The sequence below is a fragment of the Phyllobates terribilis genome, unplaced genomic scaffold (assembly GCF_046119375.1).
Source record: "Phyllobates terribilis strain yellow unplaced genomic scaffold, ASM4611937v1 Scaffold_11__3_contigs__length_659146591, whole genome shotgun sequence".
NCBI classification, from domain to species: domain Eukaryota; kingdom Metazoa; phylum Chordata; class Amphibia; order Anura; family Dendrobatidae; genus Phyllobates; species Phyllobates terribilis.
The window spans coordinates 473,299,746-473,311,834 of record NW_027362771.1 but is presented as its reverse complement, the minus strand read 5'-3'; the positions used below and the strand labels follow the sequence as shown (position 1 = coordinate 473,311,834).

Sequence of the window (12,089 nt, the reverse complement as noted above, 5' to 3'; positions counted from 1 at the left end):
GTGGAAAGATGATGAACTCTGTTTTATCCATGTTGAGTTTTAGAAACCTGTCGGAGAAGAAGGATGAGATGGCGGACAGACATTGTGGGATTCTGGTTAGTAGGGAGGAGATATCGGGTCCAGAGAGGTAGATCTGTGTGTCGTCAGCATAGAGGTGATACTGAAAGCCGTGAGACTCTATGAGCTGTCCCAGGCCGAAGGTGTAGATGGAGAAGAGCAGGGGTCCTAGAACTGAACCTTGGGGGACACCGACAGATAGGGGGCAAGATGAGGAGGTGGTGCGTGAGTGGGAGACGCTGAATGTCCTGTCTGTTAAGTATGAGGAGATCCAAGATAGAGCCAAGTCCGTGATGCCAAGAGATGAGAGAATCTGGAGTAAGAGGGAATGGTCCACTGTGTCAAAGGCAGATGACAGGTCCAGAAGGAGGAGGATGGAGTAGTGTCGCTTGGATTTGGCATTTAGTAGGTCGTTTGTGACTTTGGTCAGGGCAGCACATCACCAGATTTACTTAATTGGTAGTTGGCTCTCAAGACTATGCAGCTTGGAGTAGGACAACATGTATAAAAAGTATCAAAGTGATCATAATACGCATTTGCCTAATAATTCTGCACGCGGTGTATATAGTACAGTGCCAAAGATTTCACTTCTTACATTACATGAGCGATATCTATTGTAAATTCCACAATAGCTCAGAAACTGGCGAATCCTCGCAGAGCACAGTCCAGACCAGACAATATAGTCCTCCATACAGTATTATGGGCCCCATATATTGCTCCATACAGAATAAAGACCCCACATAGCCCTCTGTACAGTATTATGGGCACCACATAGTCATCCATACCGTATTATGGGCCCCATATATTGCTCCATACAGAATAATGGACCCAATATAACGCTCCATACAGGATACTGGCCCCAGTATAACACTCAATACAGGATACTGGTCCCCATATAATGCTCCATACAGGATACTGGCCCCCATATAACGCTCCATACAGGATACTGGCCCCCATATAACACTTCATACAGGATACTGGTCCCCATATAATGCTCCATACAGGATACTGGCCCCTACACAATGCTGCATGCAGGCTGTGCCCCCCATATAATGCCCCATGCAGGATGTCACTTCCCAGCCCCCATATAATGCCCCATGCAGGATGTCACTTCCCAGCCCCCATATAATGCCCCATGCAGGATGTCACTTCCCAGCCCCCATATAATGCCCCAAGCAGGATGTCACCTCTGCCCCCCATATAATGCCCCATGCAGGAGGTCACCTCTCCCCCCCCATATAATGCCCCATGCAGGATGTCACCTCTGCCCCCCCATATAATGCCCCATGCAGGATGTCACCTCTGCCCCCCCCATATAATGCCCCATGAAGGATGTCACCTCTCCCCCATATAATGCCCCATGAAGGATGTCACCTCTCCCCCATATAATGCCCCATGCAGGATGTCACCTCTCCCCCCATATAATATGCCCCATGCAGGATGTCACTTGTCCCCCCCATATAATGCCCCATGCAGGATGTCACTTGTTCCCCCCCATATAATGCCCCATGCAGGATGTCACTTGTGCCCCCCCAATAATGCGCCATGCAGGATGTCACTTCCCAGCCCCCATATAATGCCCCATGCAGGATGTCACTTCCCAGCCCCCATATAATGCCCCATGCAGGATGTCACTTCCCAGCCCACATATAATGCCCCATGTAGGATGTCACCTCTGCCCCCCCATATAATACCCCATGCAGGATGTCACCTCTGCCCCCCCCATATAATGCCCCATGCAGGATGTCACCTCTGCCCCCCATATAATGCCCCATGCAGGATGTCACCTCTCCCCCATATAATGCCCCATGCAGGATGTCACCTCTCCCCCAATATAATGCCCCATGCAGGATGTCACCTCTCCCCCAATATAATGCCCCATGCAGGATGTCACCTCTCCCCCCATATAATGCCCCATGCAGGATGTCACCTGTTCCTCCATCCCCATATAATGCCCCATGCAGGATGTCACTTGTTCCCCCCATATACTGCCCCATGCAGGATGTCACTTGTGCCCCCCCCTAATAATGCCCCATGCAGGATGTCACTTGTTCCCCCCCATATAATGCCCCATGCCTCCATACATATAAAAAAAACAACAACAAATACCTCACTTCTCACCTGCTGCCACTGCTAAGATCTGGACTCCAGCGTCGCCGCCGACTTCCCGCTCTGCGCTGTGACCGCTCAGGAGAGAGCGCGGTGTAAAGATGTCACCACACCCTCTGACCTGAGACGTCACAGTGCAGCAGCCACGGAAGACACCGGACCTGCTGTGGAGGCATGGGGAGAGGTAAGTATTGTGCCGGCTCACGGGTCCCATAGCACGCCGGGGTGCCCGACGGTGAGTGGGCCTCCCCCCCACCTGCTCAGGGCCCCGGGTGCGCTGGGTGCTGACGCAGGGCCTGTTATCAGTGGTCTTGTATGTCTTCCATTTTCTAATTATTGCTCCCACAGTTGATTTCTTCACACCAAGCTGCTTGCCTATTGCAGATTCAGTCTTCCCAGCCTGGTACAGGGCTACAATTTTCTTTCTGGTGTCATTCGACAGCTCTTTGGTCTTCACCATAGTGGAGTTTGGAGTGTGACTGTTTGAGGTTGCGGACAGGTGTCTTTTATACTGATAACAAGTTCAAACAGGTGCCAGTACTACAGGTAATGAGTGGAGGACACAGGAGCCTCTTCAAGAAAAAGTTACAGGTCTGTGAGAGCCAGAAATCTTGCTTATTTGTAATTGACCAAATACTTATTTTCCACCAAAATTTAAAAAAAAAAATTCTTTCCAAATCAGACAATGTGATTTTCAGGATTTGTTTTCTCATTTTGTCTCTCATGGTTGAGGTCTATCTATGATGTCAATTACAGGCCTCTCTCATGTTTTTAAGTGGGAGAACTTGCACAATTGGTGGCTGACTAAATACTTTTTTTCCCCACTGTAGGCTGCATGCACACTGTCATTTAGACGCTAGTGCAGCAGCTGAGTCTTCTCAGGCGAAACTGCTAGCAGTCTTGCCATCGTTTTTACAGTGGCTCTGCCGCCAGCCTTTTTTCCCGTTGTATCTACTTTAAGAGAGTAGGCAACTTACAAAGCTGCATAAAGAATGAATATGCTATTTCTTTTAACCGCTTCAGTTTTTTAACTCCACATAAAATCTGTGTGAAAACATTCTTGGGGTATGTGCACACAAAGCCTGAAATCTGTCTGAAAAAGTGCCATAAAAAATGAATATAATGCACAGCAATGTCAAAACATTGCTGTGCACATGTTCTGTCTTACTTTTTTTAAATGTTTTGAATATTTGAAACCTTGAAGAAGTAAAAAGAAGTAACATGTTTATTCTATGTTGGACCATTTCCACTCAGTTTCTGTTTCGTGTGCACATACCTTTAGGGTGCATTTACACTACTCAAATATTGGGAATCAGCTTATTGTTCCCCATAACGAGACAATGTAAACAGGCTGCCAATCACCTGATGAACAAGTAATTTTTAAGCTTGTGCAAACAGGACATGTGTTACCAAGAACAATGCCAGTCTATGCACACAGAAAAATCAGTCTATTACTGATCATTCTCTGTGCATGGAAGTGCGTTCAGCTTTTCTAAACAGACTATTAAGATATAGAAGCCAATAGGCGGTTATATATGTACAGTGGTTACTATCTGGAAATCACCAAATAAGTGGCAATTTTTATACACAATCTCAATGATATCTTCTTTTCTAAAACAGAATAGTTGTTAATTGGATGAATAGGTAAGTTCACCAATGTAATTTTAAAGAGTACCTGTCATTTGCTATTAAATATGTAATTTCTTTATCTGGACTAAATGCCGTAGTTCTCCGAAATCTGCATATTTTTTTTTAGTTTCTGCGCCTATCTGTTCCTGAGATATGGCCACTCTTACCTGTATGAAAATGTAGTCTTGTTCACCTAAGGGGGTGATCCATAACTCTTCTGTATGGCCGTATTCATGCAGTTCCTGCCCCTTTGGGTACCAAGACAAGATTTACATATAAGGTAGAATGGATCACAATGGCTTAAAAGGAAGCAATCATCAGAAAAGGTTTAAATCAGATTTCTATGTTATAAGTATTTAAAAAAAAACTGACAAATGTATTTTTTTTCAGATCATAATCTTTATTAGCCCTTTAGGACTGGCCATTTTTTTTCATATTTGCGCCTTCATTTTTTTTTCTCACCTTCGGAGGGCCATAACTGTTTAATTTTTCTGTCAATGTAGCTTCTGGTACTGTATTCATGTACTGATGGTGTTCATGGTGATGGATGTGTGTACAGATGGTGCTTCTGGTGATGTATTTTTGTACTGGGTTGCACAGTGGCTCAGTTGTTAGCACTGTAGCCTTCTAATCCCAGCAAGAACAACATCTATATGAAGCATTTATGCTCTCCCTGTGTTTGTGTGGGTTTCCTCTGGTTTCCTCCTACACTCAAAAGACATACAGATAGGGAATTTAGATTGTGATACCCTACTGCCCCAGTGATGATGATGTCTGTAAAGAGCTGTGGAAATAAGGGCACTATATAAGTGAGTAAAATAAATAAATAAAGATCTAGCCATAAAAGGGATTTTTTTGCAGGGCAAGTTAAAGTTTTGAATGACACCATTCATTTTAAAATACAGTGGGGAAAATAAGTATTTGATACACTGCTAATTTTGCACGTTTTCCCACACTACAAAGAATGGAGAGGTCTATAATTTTTATCGTAGGTACAATTCACCTGTCAGAGACAGAATCTAAAAATAAAAAAAAAACAGAATCACATTGTATGATTTTTAAATAATTAAATTGCATTTTATTGCATGAAATAATTATTTGATCACCTACCAACCAGCAAGAATTCTGGCTCTCAAAAACCTGTTTTTCTTTAAGATGCCCTCCTACTCTGCACTTAATACCTGTATTAATTGCAACTGTTTGAACTTGTTACCTGTATAAAAGACACCTGTCCAGACAGTCAGTCAATCATACTCCAACTTCTCCACCATGGCCAAGACCAAAGAGCAGTCTATGGACACCAGGGACAAAATTGTAGACCTGCACAAGGCTGGGATGGGCTACAAGACGATAGGCAAGCAGCTGGGTGAGAAGACAACAAATGTTGACACAATTATTAGAAAATGGAAGAAAAACAAGAGGTCTGTCAATCTTCCTCGGTCTGGGGCTCCATGCAAGATCTTGCCTCTTGGGGTAAGGATGATTCTGGGAAAGGTCAGGAATCAGCCCAGAACTACATGGGAGGACCTGGTCAATGACCTGAAGAGAGCTGGGACCACAGTCTCAACCATTACCATTAGTAACACACTACGCCATCATGGATTATAATCCTGCTGGGCACACAAGGTTCCCCTGCTCACACCAGCACATGTCCAAGCCTGTTTGAAGTTCACCAATGACCATCTAAATAATCCAGAGGGAACATGGGAGAAGGTCATGTGGTCAGGGGAGACCAAAACCTTTTGCTGACCGCTCACCAGGCATCATGTGACCCGGCTTCAGCCGGATCTGACATCCGCTGCGCTGAAGTCACGTCAAGTTCCGGCTGCAGCCGGGTGTGACCCAGTGACGCGCTGCCCCCGATTGATAGGCTGTGGGCGGGGTGTCACCGCGTGTCACCCCCAGCATCCACCGCGGTTTCCCTCTCCTCATTCATTGGTAGCCCATTGCTGCCCATTTTCTAAACAGCTTGTCTTTCACAGCTGGCCTGCAACGGTTGCCATCATGGATGATGCTGTCACAAGTAAAAAAAAAAATTATGACCTGGGCTTTAGCCCTGATCAAAGCTGCTATTGACAGGGTGCAAATCTGTTGTTTGAAACCAACAACTGAAAACTAATCTGTCGGCAGATTTCACACTATAAACTAGATTTACTATTAAATAGCGCTCTGATGAGGCTGGTGTAATTTGTTTGAAAATGCATGCCGCTCTGGATTTTCAAAGTAAGTACATACGTCTCTTGAGTCTAAAGCTACGTTCCCACAATGAGTTTTTGGTGAGTTTTTGATGTTGCAGATTTTCTGAACCTATTAAGTAAAATAGGTTACTTGCATTTTTTCGAAAATACGCAGCGTAAATAAACCCACCAAAAATGCATTGTGGAAACATAGCCTTAAAACTTAACTTAATAATATATGCCATTTGTTTTGTGAAATCTGGTGACAGATTCAGGTTTATGCTGCCCTATTCGGTGGACACTTATTTTCATATGCTGTAGTTTTCATAAAATCACAGATTTTATTAATGGTTGCAATCTAAGTGCTGAATCCCGGTATAAAGATGTCAATCATTAGCAGATGAGTGGAAATCATGAATATCAAAATCTCCCCCTCAGAGTAAAATAATTATGTATTTAAGTGCATGCAACAATGACCAAAAAAAGTCCAACACATTGGCCCAGAGTCACTGGAGCCATCTTTTCTTTGTTTTATCAAAGTGACTGGCACATCCCTCTCTTCTTTGCTCGACTGAATAAGTTCCTCTATGATATACCATTAATATACTGCAGATACTGTATGTGGTTTCTTGGCTGCATTTTAGAATATATGGGGGTACAAAACAAGCAAAAATCATCATGTGACTTAAACATGGTGACTTCTGTGTGAAAGCAGGACATTCTAGTATAGTAGATGATTAGTAGATGTTTCGACACATCACTAAAGTAGATCTCTACATCCCACAGGTTGCCTTCCCATGTAGAAACAAAGCGCACCTCTTAATAGAAGTTATTTAATTATCCTGTCAAGATGTCAAAATTTAATACAGCTTTTACTAATTATTTATGCTTCTAGAAAAGATTAGCAACATCCAATATGACTGCCATGTCCGCTCCCACAAGGTTGTCACTCAGCATTATAAGATTTGTGAATGGCAAATATGCCTGGTTAAGCAGGATTATGGTGCAGATTTGTTAGCCATAATCTTGGAAAGCTGGGTGACAATGCATTTAGTGGTTGCAATTGTAGTCATCTTAGTGGTCACTCGGCTTTCCCAGGAATAGATAAACCTAAAATGAGTTTTACACAAAATCACACCGTATGGACACTTATGTATAGTTTATTCCTTTGATTTCATAGAGAAATGATCTTTTATAGTCTAGCTTCTTTTGTCCTTAAATGCAAAAAACAACTATATACAACACAGTCGTATATCTTCTGTGGCTCCTGAAGGAACATAATATCAGAGGAGCATAGTGTGGCGCCCCTGAGGGTTCAGTCGCCACAGAGGTACTGCATATCAACCAGAGGTGTGGTATCTCACTCTCAGGTAAGGAAGGAGTACAGCTCGGGACCCTAACACCTGCATCCAACACATACCCACAGTGGGGGTAGGGTGAGATTGCTCCTAAGGGAGAGCACAGTCCCCGGTCCCTAGCTGGGGGGGGGGGGGGGGACTATGTAGTGGGTGTGGGTGGAGGAAGTAGCTTAGGGGAGCACATGAGAGGAAGGTATAAAAAGGGAAGCCATCTTAGAAAGACAAGCCAATCAGTCTAAGGAGAGAGAGAGAGAACAGTCTACAGTGAGAGGAGTGGAGCAGGGCTTTGCAGGAGTTCTGCTCAGGCAGAGAGCCCGAGGAGAGGCCCAAGACTGAAGAAAGAGGAGAGGGAGCAGGAAGAGCTCCAGGAAAGGAAGAAGGGACCCCAGGGGTACGGGCAGTGCTGGAAGCCACCCGTACGCCCGAATCTACCGGGAGGTGGAGGGGTCAGGCCACATAAAGGGGACCGGTCCCTCAACTAGCAGAGAACTTTATGACTCAACTAGAAACCGGAGGCTACAGTATTTCAAGTCCTGCAGCCAACAGTCCATATCAGTCTCACCAAAAAGGTAGCTATAGAGGACCCAGGGGATGGGACAGACGTCGCCCGACAAGGCCCGCAGGTACCGGATTGGGACACTAGGTATGAGGTGCAGGGAGACGGCCAGAGAGAGGACACAGAAGGGGGTCCCGCTAAGTACTCCGGAGATATCTGAGGGTAGACTGAACCCCTCCCTGAGTAAGCGCAGCACGACGAGGGAAGTTACTGTGGTACCTGTAACTTGGACTGCAACAACCGTGAGTAAAGACCCTGAGGACTGCACTTCATTGTCTCTGTGATTATTATCTGCGCCATCACCCCTGCACTACAACGCCCAGCATAACCCATAACATCTACACTGCCCTGGAGCTAAGCTCTACCTGTGGAGAGCCACATCATCCCTGCTGCAGTAACATCATCAGCTCCAGAGCACTGCTCCGCAGCGGCGGCTCCCTTAGCCACATACCACAGGTGGCGTCACGAACTTTGTACATAAATCCCCTGTAAATATTCCCCTATTGAATGACTGCCCTGGGTCACGGACCAGGTCACCGCCACTGTGACCTTTCCCTAAGCGACGACCGGCCCGGCACCGAGTACCCCACGGCCCAGGGGGTGCGTCAATAGCAGCTTTGGCAACTAAAGATTGTTGGAGAAAGGGTTTGGACTTTGTAGAGGCCAGACTCCAATTCTCCCACCCCTGTGGTGTCACACATGGGAAGTGCTCATGGCAGTGTTATACAGCAAGGCATGAAGAGGCCTGAATTCTACTGCTGATCTGAATTCTTGAGAACAGGCAGACAAGCTAATTTTTCGTTGTATTACACACGGCTCGCTACAGATGTGACACACACGGCTCGTACAGATGTGACGCACACGGCTCGTACAGATGTGACGCACACGGCTCGCTAAAGATGTGACGCACACGGCTCGCTAAAGATGTGACGCACACGGCTCGCTAAAGATGTGACGCACACGGCTCGTACAGATGTGACGCACACGGCTCGCTAAAGATGTGACGCACACGGCTCGCTAAAGATGTGACGCACACGGCTCGCTAAAGATGTGACGCACACGGCTCGTACAGATGTGACGCACACGGCTCGTGCAGATGTGACGCACACGGCTCGTGCAGATGTGACGCACACGGATCGTGCAGATGTGACGCACACGGCTCGTGCAGATGTGACGCACACGGCTCGTACAGATGTGACGCACACGGCTCGTACAGATGTGACGCACACGGCTCGTACAGATGTGACGCAAACGGCTCGTGCAGATGTGACGCACACGGCTCGTGCAGATGTGACGCACACGGCTCGTGCAGATGTGACGTACACGGCTCGTACAACTGTGACGCATGTAGCTTGCTACAGATGTGACGCACACGGCTCGCTACAGATGTGATGCACCCGGCTCGCTACAGATGTGACGCACGTAGCTCGCTACAGATGTGACGCACGTAGCTCGCTACAGATGTGACGCACGTAGCTCACTATAGATGTGACGCACGTAGCTTGCTATAGATGTGACGCACGTAGCTCGCTATAGATGTGACGCATGTAGCTCGCTATAGATGTGACACACGTAGCTCGCTATAGATGTGACACGTAGCTCGCTATAGAAGTGACACGTAGCTCGCTATAGAAGTGACACGTAGCTCGCTATAGATGTGACACACGTAGCTCGCTATAGATGTGACACACGTAGCTCGCTATAGATGTGACACACGTAGCTCGCTATAGATGTGACACACGTAGCTCGCTATAGATGTGACACACGTAGCTCGCTATAGATGTGACACGTAGCTCGCTATAGATGTGACACACGTAGCTCGCTATAGATGTGACACGTAGCGCGCTATAGATGTGAAACACGTAGCTCACTATAGATGTGACACACGTAGCTCGCTATAGATGTGACACACGTAGCTCGCTATAGATGTGACACACGTAGCTCGCTATAGATGTGACACACGTAGCTCGCTATAGATGTGACACGTAGCTCGCTATAGATGTGACACACGTAGCTCACTATAGATGTGACACGTAGCTCGCTATAGATGACACACGTAGCTCGCTATAGATGACACACGTAGCGCGCTATAGATGTGACAAACGTAGCTCGCTATAGATGTGACACACGTAGCGCGCTATAGATGTGACACACGTAGCTCGCTATAGATGTGACACACGTAGCGCGCTATAGATGTGACACACGTAGCTCGCTATAGATGTGACACACGTAGCTCGCTATAGATGTGACACACGTAGCTCGCTATAGATGTGACACGTAGCGCGCTATAGATGTGACACACGTAGCTCGCTATAGATGTGACACACGTAGCTCGCTATAGATGTGACACGTAGCTCGCTATAGATGTGACACACGTAGCGCGCTATAGATGTGACACACGTAGCTCGCTATAGATGTGACACACGTAGCGCGCTATAGATGTGACACACGTAGCACGCTATAGATGTGACACACGTAGCTCGCTATAGATGTGACACACGTAGCTCGCTATAGATGTGACACACGTAGCTCGCTATAGATGTGACACACGTAGCTCGCTATAGATGTGACACACGTAGCTCGCTATAGATGTGACACGTAGCGCGCTATAGATGTGACACACGTAGCTCGCTATAGATGTGACACACGTAGCTCGCTATAGATGTGACACGTAGCTCGCTATAGATGTGACACGTAGCTCACTATAGATGTGACACACGTAGCTCGCTATAGATGTGACACGTAGCGCGCTATAGATGTGACACACGTAGCTCGCTATAGATGTGACACACGTAGCTCGCTATAGATGTGACACACGTAGCTCGCTATAGATGTGACACACGTAGCTCGCTATAGATGTGACACGTAGCGCGCTATAGATGTGACACACGTAGCTCGCTATAGATGTGACACACGTAGCTCGCTATAGATGTGACACGTAGCTCGCTATAGATGTGACACGTAGCTCGCTATAGATGTGACACGTAGCTCACTATAGATGTGACACACGTAGCTCGCTATAGATGTGACACGTAGCTCGCTATAGATGTGACACACGTAGCTCGCTATAGATGTGACACACGTAGCTCGCTATAGATGTGACACGTAGCGCGCTATAGATGTGACACACGTAGCTCGCTATAGATGTGACACACGTAGCTCGCTATAGATGTGACACACGTAGCGCGCTATAGATGTGACACACGTAGCTCGCTATAGATGTGACACACGTAGCGCGCTATAGATGTGACACACGTAGCGCGCTATAGATGTGACACACGTAGCTCGCTATAGATGTGACACACGTAGCACGCTATAGATGTGACACACGTAGCTCGCTATAGATGTGACACACGTAGCTCGCTATAGATGTGACACACGTAGCTCGCTATAGATGTGACACACGTAGCTCGCTATAGATGTGACACACGTAGCTCGCTATAGATGTGACACGTAGCGCGCTATAGATGTGACACACGTAGCGCGCTATAGATGTGACACACGTAGCTCGCTATAGATGTGACACACGTAGCTCGCTATAGATGTGACACGTAGCTCACTATAGATGTGACACACGTAGCTCGCTATAGATGTGACACGTAGCGCGCTATAGATGTGACACACGTAGCTCGCTATAGATGTGACACACGTAGCTCGCTATAGATGTGACACACGTAGCTCGCTATAGATGTGACACACGTAGCTCGCTATAGATGTGACACGTAGCGCGCTATAGATGTGACACACGTAGCTCGCTATAGATGTGACACACGTAGCTCGCTATAGATGTGACACGTAGCTCGCTATAGATGTGACACGTAGCTCGCTATAGATGTGACACGTAGCTCACTATAGATGTGACACACGTAGCTCGCTATAGATGTGACACGTAGCTCGCTATAGATGTGACACACGTAGCTCGCTATAGATGTGACACACGTAGCTCGCTATAGATGTGACACGTAGCGCGCTATAGATGTGACACACGTAGCTCGCTATAGATGTGACACACGTAGCTCGCTATAGATGTGACACGTAGCTCGCTATAGATGTGACACACGTAGCGCGCTATAGATGTGACACACGTAGCTCGCTATAGATGTGACACACGTAGCTCGCTATAGATGTGACACGTAGCGCGCTATAGATGTGACACACGTAGCACGCTATAGATGTGACACACGTAGCTCGCTATAGATGTGA

At 46.7% G+C, this 12,089-nt stretch overlaps 1 protein-coding gene across 8 annotated transcripts in view; it reads right to left on the bottom strand.

Annotated features, from left to right (window-relative positions):
* CERS3 (ceramide synthase 3) overlaps positions 1-12,089 on the bottom strand; it is a 282,807-nt gene that overhangs the window by 77,655 nt on the left and 193,063 nt on the right. For 2 of the 8 annotated variants that reach the window (XM_073653363.1, XM_073653362.1), the window contains one exon: positions 3,963-4,043. The exons of the other annotated variants lie outside the window; for them this stretch is intronic. The gene's annotated coding sequence lies outside the window, so the exon portion shown is untranslated. The remainder of the gene's footprint in view (positions 1-3,962; positions 4,044-12,089) is intronic. 8 annotated transcript variants of the gene reach the window in all.